This window comes from Ambystoma mexicanum, chromosome 6q (genome assembly GCF_040938575.1).
Source record: "Ambystoma mexicanum isolate Mex_15411 chromosome 6q, UKY_AmexF1_1, whole genome shotgun sequence".
NCBI lineage: Eukaryota > Metazoa > Chordata > Amphibia > Caudata > Ambystomatidae > Ambystoma > Ambystoma mexicanum.
This window is the reverse complement of record NC_090937.1, coordinates 1,633,561,100-1,633,586,601: the sequence shown is the minus strand read 5'-3', so window position 1 is coordinate 1,633,586,601 and position 25,502 is coordinate 1,633,561,100.

The following is a 25,502-nucleotide window of genomic DNA, read 5'->3' as shown; positions in this document are numbered from 1 at the left end:
GCATTTCCGGTAAAAGATAAAGAAATGCCATCTTCTTTAAAATTAACAGCATTACTGGCATCAATATTCTCATTGTTACAGAAGAACATACCAGCTCTAAGCATGAAGGCACACATGCCTCGGTTGATGACACACCTAGCAATGTTTTGCTGAGGACAAAAAACTGAACTATTGTCCCATATTGCCCTAGGTAGTAATACAGAAAAAATTACTTTCGCATTTGTAAGGATCTTCATTACGGCTTGAACCAAGCGTTCCAAATCAGCCAACAAAGTAGGGGCACTGACGTTGCCCAAATGGAAAGCACCATAGTGCAAAACTACCACATGCGGACTGTTCATCGTGGCCATATCCGCACAAACTTGTACAATTCCCTGTACATTGCAATCAGGCACAGTGCTCCACACCACCTCCACTCCTTTCACATCAAAGTTCTTTGCAACATGCCTGCATTCAGCGTACTGCTGTAAACCATGCACAAACATATCTCCGAGCACCAACACCCTGACTTTCTCCACTTCTGCCATCTTCACCACACACAGTCTCTTTCAACACAAATCCACAACCTCGACATCTGATTGGCTGATCCGTACAGTCTTCTTTCCATGTTGGATTTGCTGGAAAAACCCGGATGTACCACGCCCTGTCCACGAACAGCCGCGGTGTCCGCGGACGGCGTCCACTTTACTCTCTGTGCCATTCCCTCATTGCATACAGCTAAGCAATCACACAATACGAATAACGTCCTCAGAAAACCCCCATTTTGTGAATTTTCAAACATTTCAGGACAATTTCATTTCATTATTCAACATATTAACATTACAAATATGATACTTTTATCTTGTACTCTGCACACAATGCTATCTTTCTCCATTAGTAGCTCAGTATACTACATAGAATCCCATAATACAATGCTATTTATATTAATGCATCGTTAAAAGCACTAATAACGGTATGATATTTATTGCAATATCCTTGACACTTTTTTTCGAAACATTATAATAAAAATCCCTAGTACACAAATTCCATGAAAAGTACATACACATGTGATGTCATCAGTGATTTCATCAATGACATTTGCGATGTCATCTTTGATGTCCTGGGTGTTAGTCTTAGCAGTGCATGGTGGTGGCGCGAGTTATTTTTCATAGCTTACCATAACTTGCTATTTTCAGGGGTCTTTCGGCTGTTCTTAGAACCATAACGTCCTTTAAACAAACTTTTTTTAATATCACGCAAACAATATACAAACATGGCGTGTAAAAACCAACTTCTACAGATGGCTTTACACAGAATGTTGCAAAGTAAGAATTTATGCTCGTTCACAGTGAAGGTCAGCTGCTTCCATTTTTTTCTCGGGCCCCGGAGAGGCTCACGAAGCAGACTATAAGGTTGTATTGTATTTTGACCTTGACAGACAGAGATTGTGATGAAAGAATTCTCTTGAAGGAGTGTTGCTAAAAGAAATTTCTGAAAAGAAACCACTTTTATATATTATATCACTATGCGAAAGATCGTTGGCACACGCGGAGTCGTATTTTGGGACTGCACCACTCGTAGACAATGGAAATTGCAATTGTACTGTAAGTAACCCTTTAGATTACTTTATACCAAATACAATTACAATAGCGTAGCATTAAAGACCGCTGAAGTTGAACTTGTTCGTTGAAAGTGGCATAATGTTTTCTACCGCGCACTATCACCGCCGAATTGATCCCCTGTCGTTTAGAGGGCTCTGAAAAAGGCAGACGACACAGGGTGGGTTAATAGAAATAATTTAACCGGTCTATAGGCGGTCAAGCGCTCTACTCGCTGTGCCACTTCACTGTAGCCTGTCAAGTGGCACAGCGAGTACAGCGCTCGCTTTGACATCCGTGCACAGCTTGCTAACGCAAGTTTGAATCCCGGCAAGGCGAAACTCAGCCTTTCATCCTTCTGTGGTCGATAAATGAACACCGCACACCGTGGTTAATAATAAGCACCGCTTACATACCTCACAGTTCTTAGCGCTATATGAATGGGAAAATATTATTATTTTATTATTAACATACTCTGTTGCACTATCTTCGATAGCAAATAGTTTCATGCCCTAATAAATAAAATGATGATTTTTAATGAAGATCGGCTGGTGTGACTAATTTATGTTTTTTAAAACAGGTACGTGGCCCCATTTTGTCTATGTCACGATTTACAGACTCCAGCGGATGGGGTCTTCAACTGCCAGGTGCAAGTCCAAATATGCAACTTCATGACCCTCACCATTTTATGGGACAATCGCCAAGGACCAATATGCCCTTACGGAGTACTAGCGGCTACAAACAACATACCAACCAATAGAGTGGTCTAATGGCTCGTTGTTGGAGCAACCTTCCGATTATCAGAGCGACTATTTACTGCTTTTATCATAAACCAACAGCCTATCTACCACAAAGGAACAACGTGTGGCTCCAAATAAACTTTTCCTGATCGACAGCAGAGACAATAGCAAATCGCTGAATATTCATTAAACATTTCATGTGAAATAAATGTACTTTACCAAATGTACAATCCTGCTGTTTACTTTTAAACCACAGTTTCATATTCCGAATTGTGGCGCACTGAGTTGTAAGCTGATCTAACACTCTCTGTACTGCAAAGGAACATCGCGTGTCTCAACATGAACTTTTGCGGATCGACAACAAAGACAAATGCAAATTGCTGAATATTCTCTAAACATTTCATGTCAAATAAATGTACTTTACAACATTTACAATCTTGCTCTTTGCTTTTAAATTACAGTTTCATATTCCGAATTGTGGCGCGCTGTGTTGTGACATAATGTGTGTTGTCTTCCGGGTTCTGTGTAAAGTCACGTAGTACTGGAGACGACTGGGCGCGTTTGATTACGCACCCTGTAACGTCACGGAGAGAGGCGGGGAATATGAATGCTTTGATAATATCAGGCTTAGGGGCGGGAGATATGATTTAGTGTCGCAAAAGCAAGTCAGCCAGGTCAATAGCGCCAGTCATAGGATTATCACATAATGTCGGCGCACACCAGCCGGATTTATCGTTTCTTTAGTGGACAAAAAGTCGGTTGACGCCCCTAGGAAATTGTACTATTAGCGAACAAAAGGAGTGCTCTTAAAACACTTGCACCCTGACAACGAACAATACAAACAACGTTCTCAGAACACCCCCATTTTGTGTAATTGCAACCATTTCGGGACACTGCGAGTGTTCTTAGAACACATTCAACTAGACAGATTACAATACGGACAGCGTCCTGAGGACACCCCGTTTGTGTATTTACGAACAATTAAGTACACCGCCAGTGTTCTTAGCTCATTTTTACCTTCCTTGCGAACAAAAATGACACATACTCCGTCCTCTAAACACCCCACCATTTAGTTTATTTACAAAATGTCAGAACAGCCGTGTTCTCCGCGGACAAATTGAACGCAATAAAAAGGTCTAGCACATAAAAAAACAAAACATTGAACCTATCTCATACCCCCCCACCCTTCCCAAACACTCTTACACACCAACACACCGCACTAAATACAATTTTTTATCCACGTTTCACTGCGCTGTATGCGGTCGACTGCGAATACAAGATGGCGGGCGCCACAGATAATCTGACGCGCTCCACGCCCCTCGTCGTCCAATCAGCGAACACATCGCATGTCCGCACACATGACGCAAGCCCATGGGCCAATCGGGGTGCTGTCCGCGGAGCGAACAGGGAAGTCCGTCCGCGAAGCGAACGCAGATATCACTAATTTTTTTGCCTCTTTTTGGGACCAGGCCACCGCTCCTGCTGCAAATTTGGTGTAAATCCGTCTAGCGGTTCGGGCTGTAGCCGTGCGCAAAGTTTTTTCCCATTCACTCTGTGGGAAAAAAAAAAGTTTTGGGACCCCCCTATAAGTTTTCCCCCCCTGGACAAATCCTCACCAAACTTTGCAAAAACATTCAGAGTGACCCAACTACTTTTTTTGCAAAGTTTGGTGAGGATCCATCCAGGGAGAGCGAAGTTATAAGCCGCCCAAAAAGTGCTCTTCCTATGGAAACAGCAACTTAACCATAACTACATGGCCACTACTGTGGCCATGTAATGTGGCAGGGAACGAAAACAAAGGGGCTACACATGTGTTGTCGTCAGTGATGTCATCAATAACATTTGTGATGCCATCTTTCATGTTCTAGGTGTTAGTGTTAGCAGTGCACAGTGGTGATGGCAGGTATAGGGGCTTAGTTTACCATAACTGGCGAATTTCAGGGGTTTTTCGGTTTTAATTTGAACCATAATGGGGAGGTAGGTTTTTTTTTTTTTTTTAATGAAGTACACAGGTTTTTGGTAGGGCAACTTAACCATAACGTCCCCTCAACAAAGTTTTTTGTAGTGAATTTTTCAGGTTTTTGGAAGGGGAACTTAATCATAACATTGTGTCAATGAAGTTGTTGTGCTGAATATACACTGTCATCATGTGATTGTGGGAGATATTTAGTATAATGTACATACTTGATAGACATTTAACATAGAACATACAGAACCCCCTCCCTATTGATATTAGAAAGGGACGGACTGAGCACCTGTTTGCGGCCAGGGGCGGACGGGATGGATATTATCCAAAGATGCAGGGGGTATCTGAAAATGTACTATTGTCTTACATCAAAAATCTGCACCGTAGAAGAAGGACATAAAGACATTATAAGTAGTAATATGTAAACATGGATACCTAAAGGTGTGAAATGAAAAAGACACATTTAATAACCATGTAGAATAAAATGGATGGTACCATAAAAAAAGGGTGCCTCCATCGTAATCACTTCACAGAAACTCTGCAGCCTGGACCGGCAGTAGACAGACGCAGTAGGACGAAGGGAAATTACATCAAAATAGTGAGTGAAGGTCATTTTTTTGTCAGTGTGTGTAATTTATTTAGTATGTGGTGCAGAAATAATAATTTCTTTCTGTTGTTTTGACACTGAAATGGCTAGTACTTTGGAGTGGCTGGAGGAGAATTTTCCGCACGGGGAAATGTCGGAAGACAATGACAATAATGGTACACACTGCACTGCGTAAGCAAAATACTGATCAGTTTTTTATAGGCATTTAATACACGTATATTTATTTGGTACAGAACAGGAAAGAAAAGAAGAAAGGCCAACAAACGAGACAGAAGAAAACAGGATCAAAAGGATTGAGCAGAAAATGGATGCACTGAATGACAACTTTGAAAGTTTGAGGGAGTTTGTGCAGGACTGTGTGAGAGGAAAAGTACGCTACCATTGTCCCACCTGTACCTGCCCTGCTTCTCCATTCCCTAGTGAACATTCCCCAAACATTCAAAAAGAAAATAGAAGTTTTGACGAAATAACCATCCCTTCTTCCCCTCAGAAATCTTCTCCTCATAACCACCCCATGTTGAATCCTAATTCCCCTATATTTGTGTCAGTATCTGCTTCCCCCGCTATTTCTTTAGATTGAAGTGTGTGTGTGTGGGTTTGGAATGTTTTTGTATAGTAGTTGTAGTTATAGAGGTGTGGAAAAACATTTTTTTAAAAAGACTTAAAATGTTCGACCTATCCGCAAGGAATGGAATGTGGGTGTTCTAAAGGCAGTACACCTGCATTTACTAATGTCAAGTAAGATGGAGTTGATGTTTGACCGCAACATCTGTTCAAGTTGTACGCACATAAACAGAAAGGGGCGTTCTAAGGACATTATACCTGGCTGTGTCGCTTACAAACGAGATGAAACATGTTCGTAGAACACATCAGGTGTACGGGATGGTTGTAAATGAGCAAAATGGGAGTGTGTTAAGGACAGTATACCTGTCCGTATCGTCCGCAGTCAAAATGGTGGCATCCATAGAACAGGCGCGGTGGCCGGCAAGTTCGTAGTGAAACAAAATGGAGTTGTCCTAAGGACACTGGACCTGTCCGTACAGTGAGCATATCATGTATGCACATGCGCAGTACAACCGTAAGTATAGCGAACAGCGCGCCTGTCCCTAACTGTCCGTCTCACTTGTGTCGCACTTTGTTTTACTTTGAGAACCCTGAGTCGCGGGAGACCTGGTGTGTACAGTTTTGGTACGACAACCATGAAGCGACACCTCACTTCGTTCCACACTGCGGACATTCGCAAGGTGGTGCCATGTGAAGAGCGTAGTAGATTGAGTTCCTCCACAGCATCCTCCGAGTCTGATCCTCCCACCACAAGAGACACTCCTGTGGAGGAGCGCCTCCCTCCAGCTGCCTCACAAGCCATTTGCAATACTGTTCACCCTTACCTTTCATAGGTGACAATAGTGTGCATGTATTGTGACGTAGTACTCTGCAGAGGGGAGAGTTTTCAAAGTGCTTTTGAGGCTACGGTCACGGAGCACCAGAAGATCTGCTCCTTACCTAAGTGAAGCCCATCCTATATCTTTCTCTGTCCACTTGGCCCTTCACTGCACTCCTTTGACCTCCTCTCCTAGTGTGCTGTGTGCTGAGAACCAATAAACGTAAAAACAACAAAAATTACAGAAAAGGCTCTTTTCAGAGCAGCCTTTCTCTGTTTAACAATAGAACTATGAAGTGACCGTTGTAGACCCCCGGCGAAGTTGTGGAAAAGTTTGCGAACAGTCGTAGGGAAAAAAAGGAGGTTTCAAGGGGAGCAAACACAATGAAGTGTACGCTGGGAGTAAATGGTGGCTTTGAAAAGAGCCTTTCAGTGGTGTGTTGTGTGGGTCAAAAATTGTGGATTGGAGAAAACAGATTGTCACATAGGTTATTTTGAATCCAAAAGAGGTTGCAATGCATTTTGTATATTGCGAAGAAAAATCTGATTTCCAGTATATGTGAGATGTACTCCATCTCTGCGGAAAATGAAAGAGCTGCAAAACAGAATGTTTTCATTGTGGAATGAGGACATGCCAACATCTCTTAAAAAGGCACAAACAGCCTTATTCACATTGCGTCTCGCTTTCTCCATTTGTGGACCAAAAGTAGAAGAACGCAGCCATATTTGTCTTTGTGCAATATGGGAAAAAAGTATTTGACAATGTGGAAACATGACCATGAGTTTCGCAAGTCCTTCCTTCATGGCAAATTGCAAAGAAATTCCAGAGACATGGCCTAAACTGTTTTCTCCGCAATTAATGATGAGCATATCTGGAGGATGGTCTGTCAGTAAAGTAACACAGAGAGGTAACAGGTCCAGCCACCTCATGCCACGCATGCCATGCCAGTGCACTTCCACATGAGGAAGTCCGAGATCTGCAGATAAACTGCAGCTTTTTGCATGCAACTTCAACCAATGTATCCATGAGTCTCCCAAAATCCATATAATCTGTTTGCGAGCACGCAAAGCCATGGCTGTGTGCTCTCCTGTCAGGGAGAAGACGGTTTTAGTAAATCTCGCCATTCAGAACACACCCACTGAACTTTATTGACCAATCCCTAGGTCCGCTCATTTTCATTTGCATGCGTCTCCACCCCAGAATCTCCGTTGGTGATATGCGCTGGCTGGAACCTACTGCCATGTCCGCGGACATGTATAGTATCAGAGCGTGACGACGGTACATTAAAGTATTATTCCCCTTTTTCCCCTTTAAGGTGGGCTCTGTGTTATTTTGCATATTTTTTTGTATTTTTGTCCTTACTTTACTCCTACAACCATTACAAAACATTCTCTAAAGCAAGCCTTACGTTCCAAAAGAACATCGCATTTCCCAAAGAAGATAGCGTAACACCATCTACTTCAAAATAATCCGTATTACTTGGAACAATGTTTTCGTGGCTGCAGAAAAACAGACCAGCGCGTAACATAAACGCATGCATGCCGCGATTAATTATACACCTCCGAATACTTTGATCTGGGCAGAAAAAAGAATTGTTGTGCCATTGTACTCTAGGGAGTAAACCAGAAAAAATTACTTTCGCAGTTGGAAAGATGTTCATGAGTGCTTCAACCAACTGCCCCAAATCTGCCAACAAAGTACGTGCAATCACGTAGCCCAAATGGCAAGCACCGTAGAGCAAAATTACCACATGAGGTGAGGTCATTGTACATATGTATCTGCAAACTTGCAGAATTCCTGCAACATTGGCATCAGTCCCAGCATTCCACACCACCTCCACTCCTCTCAAATCGAAATGGTGTGCCGCATGCCTACTCTCTGCATAATGTTGTAAGCCATGGAGAAAAATGTCTCCAAGCGCCAAAACCCTGACCCTCTCCAACTCTGCAATCTTCAGTGTACGCACGGTCTTTTGACACAAAAGAGTAATATGAACATTTGATTGGCTGATGCCTACAGTCCCCTTTCCATGCAGGATTTGCTGTAGAAACCCATATGTGACACGCCCTAACCGCGGACAAGTGTTGCCTATGTGCGGCACGCAATTCTTACCCAGTCCTTTCACTCTTTCCACAGCGGTAGCAAATCCAGTGCCTCATTGGACACAACTAAGCAGTCACACAACCGTCCACCAATCACTTTGGAAATCTCTAAATGTAACTCCGTCATCAACATTGCACACTTCAAAATTACTGTCCATAGTTCTGAATCGAAGTCGCATATCATTGCAAAGCACCTACTTCAGAAGCTACTGTGCAAGTGTTGCGAATTTCTACATACAGCTCCATGCATGCGCACATGCACGAGTATAGAGTACAGGTATGTATATTTCAATCGGAGAACATGTGCAACCTTTATGATTTCATTTAAAACAGATTAATGCTGCTAAATGTGCATAGGCAATACATACCAATGCTCCCCCTTTTAAGAGCAAGATGTCCGATTTATCATTCACAAACCGCACAACTTCTTACTGTGTTTCACATAACCTATACAAACGTTGCAAGGATGCCTATTTACGGCGAAACTCGATTTTGTATTAGAAAATGTCGGCGTTGTATACTGTGTATGGCCTACAGTAATGCTACTTGCAAAGTAATGGTATGTCAAAAGTAAGCGCTCCCGATTGCTGTGGTGACATCTCCCTCTGAGGGTCTCCCGATTTTTCGGCATTGTGCTTTTAAATTGCAAGTAGAACATTTTTTCCCATCTACTACTATGCCCTTTCGCTTACAAACCTCTCTCCTATTGATAGTGCACCTTGTAAAAAACAAGGCATTTTCATAACCTTAAAAATGTTAGCAATTTTGAAGGACTTGCAAGTAACATACTCCAAATACCATGCAAAGCCTGCACAGAGTGAAGTCAAATGCGCACATGCACTGGGTTCAAATATGAAAGGAGAATGCTCTGACGAACGATGCACAATGAATGTGTGCAGTATCAGCACTGCTGTAAACACACAAAGGGCCTCATTACAACCCTGGCGGTAAGGGGTTTACGCCAGCGTTAGCTGCGCCGACCCCTTACCGCCAATTACGAGGTCCCCTAGCGCCATGGTGCTTTTAACACCTGCTTTTAGCAGGTGTTAAAATCCATGGCGCTAAGGGACCATGGAGTTAATTACGCCATCGTAATTTACGGTGGCGTAATTAACGCCTTCCCCACTCCCATTATGCCCTATGGGGCAAAAATGGGAATGGGGAAGGGTAAATGGGGATTGGGGACTTACCGCCCCGCCAAGGTCGGAATGGGGCGGTAAGTCCGCCAACCACCATGGCGTAAACGTAGTTTACGCCATGGTGGTAAAGTCACGGCCCAGGCGGTAACTTACCGCCTGGGTCGTAATGAGGCCCAAAGTAATTAATTTTGTTTTTTTGAATCACAGTGAAGACTACTCTCCTAAGAATCAACAGCATCTATACTGCAGACGAAATATCCGAAGAAACCTAATCATTTTGCAAAAGAAAGTAAGTACAGTACTACCTTCATATTGTAACTACTCCTCAAAGAGGCTGCATGGGTTATTTGTTTAATTTGGGCACCAAAGCAAACATTGATTTGTGAACCATTCTACCTACAAATATCCATTTATTGAACAAAGAATAACAGGCAGAATGGCTCACAAATACCTGTGTGTTTGGAACTAAAATAATGTATGTAATCCTTACAAGGTTAGTTTTAGAAAAGTAGTTGCAGTTGCAAGTTTATAGCATTTCGTTTATTAGTAATGCTTCTCGTCACCAGTAGCCCACTTTGTACTCTCATCTGAAGCACATTGTACTAGTATACAAACAGTAAAATAGCCTTCCGAATCAATGCAAGAGTCCAACGCACATTCACAAACCATAACAAAGACCTTCCCCATCAGACTCATGCACGCATGCACACAGCACACATACGTTATACAACAGACCAAAGTATTCTTTCTTTTTTTCAACAGACACCAAAGAATGCCTACCAAAAAGCAACTCTGTAGAAAGGAACGCAGAAGTAGAGCAAATAAAAATAAAAGTGGCCAATCTAAGCATCCATCTGTTGTAGAGTTTGTAGAGAATGTTGAAAGAAACCAGCTAATGCAGTCGGTTAGCAAAACAAAAGAAGCTTCAACTACCGAAACTTTACATCCTCCATCAAATTTTTTCACAAAACACAAAAATGTTGGTAAAAAATTGGCTACCGGTACAGCTAACAATTCTCTTACTAATCCTGATAGTGTAACAAGAACCCATAGTAAAAAAAGTATTTTATCAAAAATGTTTCATCACAGAGTCCTTCAGAATCTACTAAGAGGACCAAAATCATCCTCACCCCTTAAAACCCACCGTAGAAAGTTAATCCTAGAAGCTCTCGTGGACAGTGCAATCCTTCTGAAAAGGAAGTTGTTTATATTTGTTTTAAATAGGATGAAAGCACTAACAAAACTAAGTACCAAACTACAAAAGAAACTCAGCAATAAACGGAATGTGAATAAAAATAATTTTTTCAATGTTTGTGGTGGTGAATGGAGTCACACAAAAACCACAGAACCATATTTTAATGAAGAAGCATACAAACAAAATCAAACAAACACAATTGCCATCCATAGCAGTGGACGAGGATATGAGAAAATCAATACTACCATCACGGAAGAAGAAACAGTGCTTACAAAAGTATCCTCTGTAAAATCATAATTACCTCTCGATTCAGCAGAACTACACCGTTCAGTATACAAATGCCCATGCACATCAATGTGTGCCATTCCAAACAAAGCTTTCAAATCTTTACGTCAGTTCCTCAATCAGTATGTAAAAGATAAAGACAAAAGTAAAATGAAACTGCTGCAAAATATGGATATTTGTCCAGTGCACAAATACACAGGACTACAAGGACATTCATTAGCCTGCATTTCTGGGCCTATTTGCAAAAGCACCTTCCATAATATCAAAAGGATATCAATACATCATTCAAGTGTAAGAAATCTAGTGTATAAAATATACTATGCAAAAACTCCAGCTTCTGAATTAGGCAATTTAAATAACACTCTTCTGCATGGTACACCCAAACACTTACAAGAAGACATTGACCGTATTCATAGAAAGTATTTTGGAAGTGAAAACCACTTACAAAATGCAATAGTTTTAGAACATAGTAGCAACAATTCTGCACATAGCAACCTTCTATTACACACATACAGAAAAGAAATAGTAAAATGTAAAAGGTCATTGGCTGAAGTACCAAACCATGTATGTGTATTGCCGCAAAACGTTTTACAAAAGGAACACAAAAAATTCAGACATAGCATACAAAATACAAGACAATGAACACTCTAAATGGTTTGAATTAGCTCTCTACCTTTTAGCAGAAAACAAATATGAACTAACTGAACACCTAATATGTTGCAGTTACTGTACTACAAAATTAGACAACAAACACACTCCTTCACGTGCTATTACAAATAATTTGGAATTGTTCCCACTACCAAAAAACCTGCATCAACTCAATTTGTATGAGAGCATAATAATTCAAACAGTTCACCCATTTCAAGCAATTATACGTCTTCATCCAAAAACAGCAAAATTACCTTCCTCTGAATTGGTGAAAGGCATTTGTGGCAAAGTAGTTTATTTGCCATTAGATCTAACGGAATATGTACACACTCTAGGAGTGCAACGTTCAATAGAGCATTCTTTAATAGTCTTGGTAAATGGTGTACCAACAAAGGACAAAAGAATTTGCCAACGACTGGTGGACTTACATAAAGTTAGACAAGCATTGCAATATCTAAAAGACAATAACGAGTACTACAAGGAAATAAATATTGATGAAAGCTTAAGGGAAACAACTGAAATAATTCAAGAGCCATCAGAAACTGGACAATTTGAACTTCTGGATCCTGCTACAGTATCCACTCTTTTGGACCATTACACAATGCATCCATTGCATTCCAATGAAAGCATAGATGATGCACTAGAAACTTACCAAATGCGACAAACCAAAGGGTCACCAATGAGTATATGGGAAAAAAACTATAGAAGCACATGCTTTTCCACTGCTATTTCCTAATGGCAAAGGTGGAAGGTACGATGATAGACCCACTCAGATTGGGGCATCAGAATACCGCTCTTTACGAATGTATTTGCAAGATCCCAGATTTAGACAAAATGTGGAATACATATTCCACCTACTGTATGAAAGTGAATTAGCAACACTATGTTACAGAGTTGCACACATTTTGAAATCTGGAACCCGCTTTCAAAATATGTCAGCTACCCAGGTAATACAAAAAGTACAGGAAAAAGATGAGGTTTTACAATCAAGTATAACATATTTGTTTACAAACATGCATGGTACAAAGGAATACTGGTTCCAATGGCACGGAGACGTGCGTTGTAACATCAGAAACCTTGGACCACTGACTTGGTTTGTTACGCTAAGTTGTGCAGAATATGCATGGGAAGATTTACTTGAGTTCCTACGCATAGCAAATAGCAACAAAAACAACATAGATATATTAACACCTGGGGAACTTTGCTCTCTAGATCCAGTTAATGTGTCAAGGTATTTCCATCATCGTTTCATTGCCATGCTACACTTTATTTGCAATAAAACTGTTCCTCCCCTTGGAGAAGTACAACACTTCTTTTGGAGAAAAGAATATCAAGCAAGAGGAGCACCACATATTCACATGCTGTTATGGATTGAAGGTGCACCGAAATTTGGTCATGACAGTGATAGCACTGTTTTGCAGTTTATCCAAAAATATGTCACTTGTGAAATCCCTTCACAATAGACACGTAGTGAGCTGCATGGGCAGATTTTACAATTTCAAAGACACAAATCTGGCAAATCTTGTCGCCGCAAATACAAAAACAAAGGTAAATACTACACCAAATGCTGCTTTGGTTTCCCTAGACCAGTTACAGAAACAGGTGAAGTAAACAACTTCATGTCTTCAGTTCGACATAGTGTTAAAGGTAAATCACCTAAGAACACGTATTACATAAAAAGAAGGGAAGAATCAAAATGTATCAATGATTACAATGCAATCAGTGCCCTCTTATGGAATGCAAACATAGATGTGCAGTACATTGCAGACAATTCGACTGCTGTTGCACGAAATGTTACAGCCTACTTAACAAACGCAGAAAAAACAGAGCTTCAAGACCTCTGCGATGACCTAGCATCAGACAAAACATTTTCACAGAAAAATAAAAATGCTCTCTCATAGAGAATGTAGTGCCTACGAAGCAGCAGATTGTTTAACCGGTACTGCTTTGTATGGTAAGTCAAACAACATAGTATGGCTAAGTCCTGGTCCTGCAAAATGTAGAAAAAGAGTGCTGAAATCATATGAGGACATAGAAACAATTGCCAGAAATGATCCCAACAGCCAAGACATTCTAAAACACAATTTACTGGACACATACTATCCGAACAGGAGTAGCACTTTGGAAAGCAGATGTCTATACCGCATAGCTCAAAACCTTGCATACAAAAATAATGCAAAACCCGATGAAAGCAAACGTAGATATAAAGTGACTGATTGTGAAGGGAGCTTAGTGATACTTACCAAACAAAGCTTAATTAATCATGTAAAATTGTCATTAAAAACTCCTCAACCCGAAGAACTATATTACATGTCTCTGTTACAACTTTTCAAACCATGGTGAAAAGAGGAAGACAAACTAGAAAACTATGACTGCAATAAAGATGCTTTCAAAGCAAATGAAAGCGCTATTACAGATGTGAACTTTACGCAGTACAAAACAATGTTACACAATGAGCAGCAACAGGAAGAAGAACTTCAGGCCCAACTAGATAAGGACTCTTCCGACAGTAGTCAACATTCTGTAACAGGAAGTCAAGAACCACTAGGACAACCACTAATAGTAAATGATGCTGAAGTAGCTATGGCAGAAGTAGAAAACACCATGTATCATTATCAAGAAGATACAGAAGACTTAAATGTACAACAAGCAAAACTTAACAAAGATCAAACTGTACATGGTGTACAACACGAAAATAAAGAATGTACTTGCCAAAATTACAAACCTAATGTAACGCTCACCTGGTATCCACAGGGACGTCACTCAGGCTGTTCTGAACTCTTACGACCTTGAACCCTTCCCTGGAGGCTATTCGACTGGAGACTGGGCCTGAAACACAGGATTGGCAGAGTTTAACTCCCTATTGTCTCTGTGTGCTTGAACCCCTTCTTCCCCGGGGTCCAACCCCTCCCTTTGATCCACAGCTCACCTTGTTTTCTTGGATAGTGTGCTCTCCGTCCTGCCTTCAGCGCAGGGGAGCGTTGATTGATGCAGGCTCATTGCTGCCTAGTTACTTCACTGGCAAGAGTCCGACAGGTAAGCATAATGAGTCTTTTGAACAGTTCTCTAACTTCGTTCCTTTCCTTCCTTAGATGATGTCCGGCGTCCGGGGATGGCGCCGTGCTGCTGAGATGAGTAGCGCTGAAGGTGAGTGAGAGCGGGATGCGCGATGCACCCCTTTCGTATTTGCATTGAACTGAGTTATTTTTCTGTGTCTTTTAGGTGCCGCGATGTTTTCAGGGTGGATGCCGGTTATGAAGAACAAATGCAGTGGGTAAGCGCGGTATGTGGCGCCTCTTGATGTTTCCACGCTAACATGGCGTGTCTTTTCCCTCTTGCAGATGGATGAGAAGTTCCGGAGACAGAGTTCCCTCAGAGAGGCTGGGATTCAGTTAAGCGTTTGAAGCTCGTACAGTATTGAAAAATAAGCGAAGGTTTGCAGAATGCTTACTAATGCCTTTTTTCTGTTCTTTTCCCTTTTCCTTAGGAATCGGCGTGCCGGGATGGGAATGACACCGCCGAAGATGCCCGCAGAACAGAAGGAGCGATGACTGATGGGCAGAAGTGCCGCAAGGTAAGGCTGTTCCTAATGGTGTTCTTGTTATTGTAGGAGCTGAGCGCAGAACAAAGATGCAGGCCTTCTGGAGACCGATCCGAACACAGTGAGTGTCACGCTGCAGGAGCAGAAAATGCAAAGCATGTTTCTCAGCCTGGGTGTGGTTTAAATAGTCTCTGGGTAACCCAGGTGCTACTGGGCTGAACCACACCCAAAAGAGTAGACCGCACATGCAGTTCTGGGAACCAAAATATGTGGGGGCATCCATCTTGTCCCCATCAATGCACTACAAGTCCAATCCCCAATGTTATCCTATGGGAGTGAGTGAGTCTGGTGCCACAAGCACCAAGTCTGACTCCAAGTGGGTCTTTGGCGGGATGGAGAGGCCCTTGAGGGCCATGTAGGTGATCGTGATCTGGCCCCAGTCTGACATCTGGGAGGGCTGGGGACATGAGGGGCAGGAATCATGACACCTATTCTGCTGTATGTGAGTGGTGAAGCTGGATCAGGGAAAACATTGTTAATCAAAATCATCAGCAAGTTCCTTCAACAATTGACAAACAACAAACCGTCAGCTGTTGTAATGGCCCCCACAGGTTTAGTTGCCTACAACATAGGCGGTGTCACTTTACACCGATTACTATTGCTTCCGGTAGAGAATCAAAATAAATTAGACTATTACACACTTTCTGCAGAAGCTGCAATGGAATTACGCAGAGTATTAAAAAAAAATGTAAATGCTACTAATAGATGAAGTGAGTATGGTCTCCAACCTAATGTTGGCTTTGATTCACCTCAGATTGCAAGAAGTACTTAAAAGTAACAACGAAGAACTCTTTGCAGGGTAACACATTATTGTTTTCGGAGATCTTCTACAATTAACACCAGTGAAAGGTGGACCTATTTTTAAAACCTTAGGCCACAAACTCTGCCGGAGTACTGTTGGTAGCATAGGTAATGTCAACCTTTGGCAACATTTCCAATACAGAGAATTAACTGAGAACATGCGGAAATCTGCAGATCTCACTTATGCCAACATCTTAAAAAGTATTAGAGTTGGTGTACTATTGCAAGAAGCACAAGTTGTATTGAAAACCCGGCACATTCATGCACTTTATGGCGATAATGCATGTGCAACTGATGTTATGGAACAAAAAGGGCACAAGAATGTCAATTGAATGGCCTTAATGCCAACTCTTGCAAGCTGTTTCAAATTCAATGAAACAATGTTAAATAAAGAAATGCAACCAATAATGGAAATTAGTGCCACAGACAAACTAGACGTACATGGTATGACAGTACCCATGTGTGAACAAGCTACAACAAGACTAAATAGTTTAGAAAATTCAATCTCCAACACAGCTGGGTTGGAAAAAATATTAAAATTATCCTCAAATTGTACAGTAATGCTTAAACGTAACCTTGACGTCGAGCAAGAGCTAGTTAATGGAGCACTAGGTACAGTTGTTGGCTTTCAATCATGCCCACGTGACAGCAACATTCAGTTTGTCAATATTCGCTTTGATAAAGGTTCAGAAGTGAAAAAGATAGGCCGCTCAATTGCTTGATTCCTTCTCTTCAAAGACATGTATGTACGTAGAGAACAAATTTCTCTAACTCTTGCATATGCAGTTACCATTGATAAATCCCAAGGTCTTACCATAGACAAAGCATTGATAGATATAGGAAACACAGTCTTTAAGGAAGGCATGAGCTACGTAGCATTATCACGCTTACGTACACTTGATGGTCTATTGCTAATGAACTTTGATGCAAGTTAAGTGAAAGCTGATATTCCTTGCGTTCTAGAATACAATAGACTGCGTTCACTGTACACCACTCATCTGAAACAATATCCTGTTCCAGATAAAGTAAAACGGGGTAAAAGAAAACTAAATGAAACAGAAATGCAACAGAATCCAACAGCAAATTCCTCAAAGAAAAGAAAAGAAGCTAAAGTTTCAGCAATTACCACAAACAAACAAGAACCTATTAGGGAATGTAAACCAGGGCCGTCGGCAAAGAAGGAACAGAAATTCGGAAAAATGCACTCAGATACAGAACTAGCTGGTCCATTCAAATTTTCAAATGAAAGTGGGGTAAGTTGCTATGCAAATGTAGCAATGCATATTCTATTTCAATTGCCACCAATTGTTAACAATATTTACTTGCACATTACAGACCAATTGTGTTTGCAAATGTTAGTGCTTCATAGAAATGCAACAAGCAATACTGACAACACATACAGTGTTCATGGAATACGGCAAGAATTGGACGACTGTGCTGGAATGGTGAGATTCACTCTGAACTCACAAGATCCATAAGAATTTCTAATTTACTTACTATTAGTATTGGAAAACAAAAGCATACCTGTAAATGAAATCTTCCAAATTTCGTACAGGTGGAAGCATACATGCACTCTCTGTAGCAATGTGATACAAGAAGAAATCCCAAATGAGCGATTTGTGTATGTTTCCATACCAAATTGTGAAAGCATTCCATTTCAGAAACTTGTACAGAATGCAAACCATGGCAGATTATGTACAGTTTGCAATTCAGACAATCAAATAGTGCCTACATAATACTTATGCTTCTACGTTACAAGGCAGGTGGTACCAAAAACAACTGCAAACTGATTGGATTCACACACGGTTAAGTATCACTTGGAAAGAAAACTTTTACAACAATAGGTATAATCTACCATGCAGGAGCTACAACCAATGCATGTCACTACACTGCATACATTAAAAAGAAATCGGGATGGTTTGAATGTAATGATAGCACCATTACTCTAAATCAAAGATTGGCAGCTAATCTTACAAATGCGTATTTAATGTTCTTGAAGGCAAAATTTAACAAATAATCTGTACTTCAAGATTGCCAAAAAAATATGGGAAAGACGACAAACAGAATACACCAATAGGTATCTAACTGCCCAAGGGAATATAACAACGACACAAATAAATGAATGTCACAGATCTGTAGGAACAAATTCACAGTTACAATACGCCTACAGGTATGTAGCTGTTGTTAAAAATCGGCAGGAAGGCAACAAACATAACATGAATCAGAAAGATCAAGGAAACACTCAAAGGAAACAAGGAAGTAGTTAGTACCATAGGAAAAGAAGGGTTTTTTTAATCCGACAAGGATTTTTTTTCCCAGACCCAATGATTAGAAAAGCAAACACAGAAACTGAGCACAATGCACAGTACACTGGTTTGTGAAATAAATAAGGTAAATTGTATATTATGCAGTTTTCATAAAATGCAAAGACTAACATACCTTTTTCTTTTGTGACAGAAATTAAAAAAGGGATACTTCCGCCAAGTATGAAAAGCATTTAAAAAATATAGGTGGATTCTGAACAAAGTAAGGAGTAGGTATATTGGCAGTCATTTTCTACACATGCGAATGTACATGTCTAATCTGTGGTAGTAGTATGCTGCAGTGGCTGGAGGCTGGCACTTGCATCTTCAGTGTCTAACCTACGACCTAAGCCTTACGACCAAAGTACAAACAGTATATTTCCTAGCCACAACCATTGCTGCATATCCAAACCATGTTCCTTGTAAATTAGCTACTTATAAATTTACTGTTGAGACCATCGTCTGCAGCCATGCAACCAAGACATTAGGGCGTGCACACAACTAACGTATTACACCACTTCCATATTCACTTAATACACCACTGCTTATGACTTCAGTCTTGGGTGCATGGCCTTTGGGGATGCAGTCAAGACTTTGGGTCCTGGCTAGAAACACCACAGCATATCGGAACCATTGTGCCTTCTCATATCACTATATACAAAGTTGGTTTTGGGATCATGGCCTTTGGCCATGCTCCAAAAATGCTACGCCCTTCCCACAACCATCTTAACGATGTTGCATAGTTCAAGTGCAGCAATAGCTGTGATATGGTCTGGCCAGAGGCTTCACTCCTAGCTGTATGTCCATAGATGCTACATGGGATGGGTGTGCAGTGTCTTGCACGTCCGGTACTTACAACTTAGTTCTTGGGTGCATGGCCTTTGGCCATGCATCGAAGACTGCACACACTCCCACAACTTAGCAATCTATACGCAATAGTATGGGTTTATCCATGGGTGTGACATGCTGCGGTGGTTGTGGCCAGAGCCTACAGTCTTGGAAGTAAGGCCTTCGGCCTTCGACCAACGGCCATGCATCCAAGACTCGAGGCCCTGGCCACAGCCACTGTAGCATGGCACGCCCATGGCGGCGTACTAATGAATATAATAATACCCATAGGGAAAAGTATTGCAAATATGGCATGTTGACAATTTCAATGTTCGCTACCACTATGCGTCTCCTTACAACAGTAACAAGTTTCCTGTGCACTGCATGGACTGAAATGCTACCGTTATTACACCCCTCATTTTCTGTGCGTACGAGATGCCCATAGAAAATACATCATGAAGAGGTTCTAACTTTGTTATTGGGTGCATGGCCTTCGGTCATGCACCCAAGAGTGCAGTGTCTCCCCACAACCACCTCAGTGAAGTGTGGTAGTTGGGGTTTTTCTATAAGTGTGATATCCTTCACTGCTTCTGGCCAGAGGCTTCACTCCTAGCTGTGTGTCCATAGATATTACATGGGATGGGTGTGCAGTGTCCAGTACTGACAAGTTTGGTGTTGGGTGCATGGCCTTCGTCCATGCACCCAAGACTGCACACACTACCCACAACTTAGCAATCGATATGCAATACTACGGGTGTATCCATGGGTGTGACATGCTGCGGTGGCTGTGGTCAGGGCCTAGAGTCTTGGAAGTAAGGCCTACGGCCGACAGCCATGCATCCAAGTCTCTAGGCCCTGGCCACAACCAGTGTAGCATGTCACACCCATGGCGGCGTAGTAATGAATATAATAATACCCATAGGAAAAACTATTGCAATTATGGCATGTTGTCATTTTCAATGTTCGCTACCACTACATGTCTCCTTACAACAGTAACAAGTTTCCTGTGCACTGCATGGACTGAAATTCTACCGTTATTACAACCCTCATTTTCTGTGCGTACAAGGTGGCCATAGAAAATACATTGTGAAGGTCAACCCCCAAAACAAATGCATTGATCACCCAAGTCTTACTGTCTGAACCTGTCCCAACGTTCTGTGACACAGCAAACAAGTTTTATAAATATAGCATGTGTACGCTGGTTGTTGCTCCGCTATCGGCGGATCCAAGATGTCGGGTGCAGCCAAACAATCTGATGCAGAACATGTCTCACAGCAGCCAATCGGCATAGACGTCACCTGTCCGCAGTCATGAGGCAAGCCCATTAGCCAATCGTTATCTTGTCCACTGAGCGAACAGGGAAGTGTGACCGCGGAGCGCACATAGATATCACAAATTTTTTGAGACATGCTTTTTGGTCGTTTTAAAGAAAAATACTGCACGGAAGGTCACCAAATGTACAAATGCATGCTTTCTGGACCAAGCCCCTATACCTGCCGCAAATTTCATGAAAATCCATCCAGCGGTTTGATCTGTAGCCGTTCGCAAAGTTTTTCCCCCATTCAGTCTATGGGAAAAAAATACATTTTGGAACCCCCCCTACAACTTTTCCCCCCCTGAACCAAACATCACCAAACTTTGGACAAATATTCAGAGTGGCCCATATACTTTTTTTTTGCAAAGTTTGGTGAGGATTCGTCCAGGGGGAGCTGAGTTACAAGCTACCCAAAAAGTGCTCTTCCTATAGAAACAGCAACTTAACCATAACTACATGGGCACTACTGTGGCCATGTAATATATATATATATATGCGTCTTCTATCTAATCTGTCTATAATGGCTTACATCACCTTAAGAACTCACAAGTTCTGTTTGGATTATCTTAGATACTGAAGATAGATAGCCTTATCCATTCTTCCACTTGCCTCAGGTCCGACCTCGTTCCTCGTTCCCCGTTCAAGGATATATCTATTCTGAAGACACCCAAGCTCCCTTTTCTGTTCCTCAGTTACTGCCTGTGCACTCCCAGCATCCCATTGCACTTCCACGTCACTGTCACGTGTGGATCCCAATTGACTGTGTTTCCCACTTCACACACGGCTGCATAACAGCCCTGTGAATACATCTGAGCCCTTCCAGTGTCTCCTACAACTTGGGGAATCAGTGTAATGGTCCACTTAACTTTTCAAGAATCATTCTCCTCTGTGACATGGCTGACGATATGCTGCTTCTTGCATCGCTGGCGGGAGAGCCACGTCTCTCTCCTGAGATTCCTAATATCGGTGGCCTGTCTAGTACTTTAACCTCTAGGCACTTTGAGATGATTCTGCTCAGACTGTGTTGCTTGTCTTGGCTGCGCTCTTTCTCCCATCCTTTCGAGCATAGTCTTCCTCGTACCCAGTTAAGCTTTGCTGGATCCCTGTTCTTTGTATTTACTCACTCACTTGCCTTCCTTATTGCATTCTCGGCACTATGCTTTCTTGGGTCTCCTCTCTCTCCACTCAAGAATCCTATTGTGGATTTTGACTCCTAGATTGTGGACTCCACTTCCTGTTTTCATAGATCTCTAGAGCACGTCTGTGATCTTCAAAACATCACTTATGCAATCTCCTCTTCCTCATATTCTGCTCTCCTCCAAGGCTGGTTCTTTATATGTAGGTCTATACATGTTGAGCTTCACCTGCTGTCCTCATTGGACCGTATTTTCAAATTCTGCACTGCTGTAAATTAAAAATGTGTCCATGTAAAATAAATGAAATTGACTCAAATGGTAAGTTACTCTATTGAAATGCTTAAAAGGCTGTCAATTGCAATATTTTTTACAACTCTCTTAAAGTTAATATAATGGATTTAGGTTGACTCCTAGATTTCTTGGAGTGTGTGTGGAATTTCATGCATGAGTAAGTTTGTATAGGTGTGTGTATGGATGTGTTCGTGTATCTGTCCGCCTGAGTGTGTGTGTGTGTTGTTATATATTGAGCCTGCCCCAGTACCCGAGAGGACGAAACGGAGACAAGTGTGTCGGTACAATATTTCATTCTATAACTGCCCATGAATCCTCAGTTCCTCCCTTTCCTCCCTGCACCTTGTTACCTAACATGGTCACTTCCATTAAAGGGCCCGCAGTCTCCCACACCATCACCCCTGCACGTATGTGCTTGTGTCTGCCTCACATTTTTTCAATAGGTCTCTTGGACTTGTCCCTCATCTTCCATCTCACTGTCTGTTGCCTCAAGGTTCTGTCTTGGCCTCTCCTGTTGTTCTTCCTCTGAACGTGCGAGGGCCTCATGCTCTGGAAATCTCTCCCCATTCTTCCTCTCGTCGACTTCCAGTTTTTCATAAATGAAGTGTTTGAAAAACGATGCATTCCTGGTGACCTCACCTCTCGCATGATGGGCAGTGAATGTCGTCCTTTTTATTTTCGCTGACTCGCAGCGTTCTGGCCGCAAATCTCATGTCAGTCTTTCTCTGTACCTCCTGCCTCACGAGTGCTTCATCGCCTTCTTTGAACTCCTTCTCTCTTGCTCCCCTCTTCCAGTCTGTCCACTCTTTGGCTCGTTCGTTCCCCTGGCGTCCATATGTGTCGCCCGTGACTCTGGCTCCAGCCTTGGCAGTCTTGTCCTCGCTTGATATGCTATCATCAGCTCTGTAGGCGTGTTGCCAATCGTCTAGTGAGGTTTGCTCCTGTAGTGTTTGTGATTTTTGCATAATAGTTGTTTAGTGTTCCTCCCCTCAATATGTGCTTTCTGTATTGTTCTCTTAATGGGAGACATGAATCTCTCTGCCATGCCATTGCCTTGCGTCCATAACTGTGTGACTTTTTGATGTGCGAAGACCATGCGTTTGGCAAACCGTGTAAACTCATGGCCATTAAAGGTTGGATCATTGTCTGTCTTCACTGTGTGCAGAATTCCCCATGCACCTCCCGGGCTGACATCGACGACTATCTCTGTGTCCCACTGTGGATGGAAATACGCTAGTAGTTTTCCACTTGCCATTTCAGCCTTCATGCGATTGAATGCTTGACTAGACTCTTCCGACCACCTGAATGTCTCCTCTTTCTTCAGTAACCTGCCTAGGGGTTCTGACGTTATAGCATATTGTGATATGTTGCTGGCTCAGTTGCCTGCCATGCCAAGGATGGACTTCACCTTGCACACCTGCGCAGGTCAGACTAAGTCAAAGATGGTGCGCACTTTCGGCCGGGATGAAAGTTCTTGCTTCATATCTACGACCGAGAAGATATGTGAAAAGAATTGAAGCTTCTTTTTATTCATGTTGTATTTGTCATAGTTGAGTGTAAGTCCTGTTCATTGTAGTGTTTCGCAGACATCGATCAATGCTTGATCACTGTAATATAAAGTAGTCTTGATTGGGAGCAGCAAGTGTCTGATGGCTTCTTGTAATAACTCCATCGCCGAAGATATCTCAAAGTTGAGGCATTTGTATCTAAGTAAGCCGCCATGAGTCGCAAAGATCATAATTACTCGAGAGGGAGGATGTAGCTCTTGCTGATGATAGCCTTGTTTCAAGTCGAGTTTGGAGAATCTCGTGGCTCTGTGGCGCTGTGCTATCATGTCTTCTATTTTTGATCCGGATTGGCGTTCCCTCTGGAATGCAGTGTTAGCCACCCTAATGTAAATGCATAACCCGATGCGTCCACCTTCTTTGGTAACCACCACTAATGTTGATATCCACACAGTGGGTTCCGCTGCCTTCTCTATGATCCCTTCACACAGCAGCTGTCGTAGTTCGTTTTACACAGCCTGTTGTATGTAGTACCCCACCCTCCTGGGCTCTTGCAGCACTCTTTTTTCCTTCTCATCGATGTGAAGTTTAATAACAGTCCCCTTCAATTTGCCCAGCCCCTTCAACATGTGTCAGTATCCGCTTGAACTGTCCAATGGAAGGGAATGGTGTGTGAGTCTCCCACTGAATTATTCTGCCCATCGACTTCGATAGTATCTTCTTGTCCCCCATTTTGAGGAATTCTTGTCCCCATGATATCAACCGTCACCCCAGTGTCATGGAGAAAAGAGTGTGCAGCGGGTCCCATGTTAATCAGTATCTTCTGGGCAGCTTCAGCTTCTTGATCCAGTGCATTAAATGAACATATTCATCAGTGTAGTCATGGTAGAGTCCTGGCTGCCCTTCTGTATATTCCGTGTAGTACTCCGGTTCATTGTCATATGGGTTCAGCAAATTCAACATACAGGCTGTGCACCCACTTGTGGACCTTGATCCATTGCCCTTATTGTTATTTGCGGCATCTGTGAGTATGGCCGTGGCACCCTCCATGATGTCTGCTGAGAGGCTTGAAGTGCTGGACTCTACATGTTTGTTGGTGGCGGTGGCGCTTTTGTGAATGGTCTGCCTTCACGACACACTATGAGGAAATGAGGTGGATGAACGAAGAGCTCGAGAAGGAAGATATTTAGGAAGGGAGTGTTGAAGGTATTGAGGCCCCAGGCCCCTGAAGGCCTTGTGGACAATGCAGAGGGTTTTGAACGTAATGCTTGCATCCACTGGGAGCCAATACTTTCACCCAGGCATGGCTACAGGGTAAGATTCCCCTATGTCCTCTAGTGGGGCATTGTACCTGCTGTACCTGTGCCGGCGCACTGGTATGGTAAGGTACAGCAAGCCTGACTTGGATGCCCGACCCTTGCTTTTCCCAGACTAGGATAGCCGGCCCTTGCTTATCACCAGCCCTCATGGGCTTGCATGCCTGTCGGGGCACTGTTGGCCTGGTGCACGGAGCGGATCGGTACTGGTTCTGGCTCCTACGTTGCTCCTTCTTGGTGTTGCCACACTCCACTGATCCACGTGGCGCTGGCGGATCTTTCGGAATTCCTGAGCCATTGTGGGACATGCTGCTGCTGGCAAACCTGTGGGATCTCATCACTACTCTTGGGATACGTTCCCTTCATCAAGTTGTGGGACGCTGCTCTTCTCATGGCAGCGATGAGCTGTGGATGGCGGCAGTGGATGGTGTCACAGGATGCCACACACAATCAGTGGCGGGGTAAGCAGGACGTCCACACATTCGACAGAGGAGGAGCTGCAAACTGCAGCAGGACTGCTCGGTATGGCGGGGTGGTCCCACTCGTCGCCAGTTGTTATAAAGTGGACCTGGCCCAGTACCAAAAGGGACGACACAGAGACCAAGTGTGTCTGTGTAACCTTTTTTTCTCTAACTGCCTGTGCCTCAACAGCTCCTCCCTTTCCTTCCCCGCACCTCGTGACCTAACATGGTCACTTCCTTGAGAGGGCCCGCAGTTTTGCACACCATGTGTGTGTCTGAATATGTGAGGCAGAGACGTCATTTA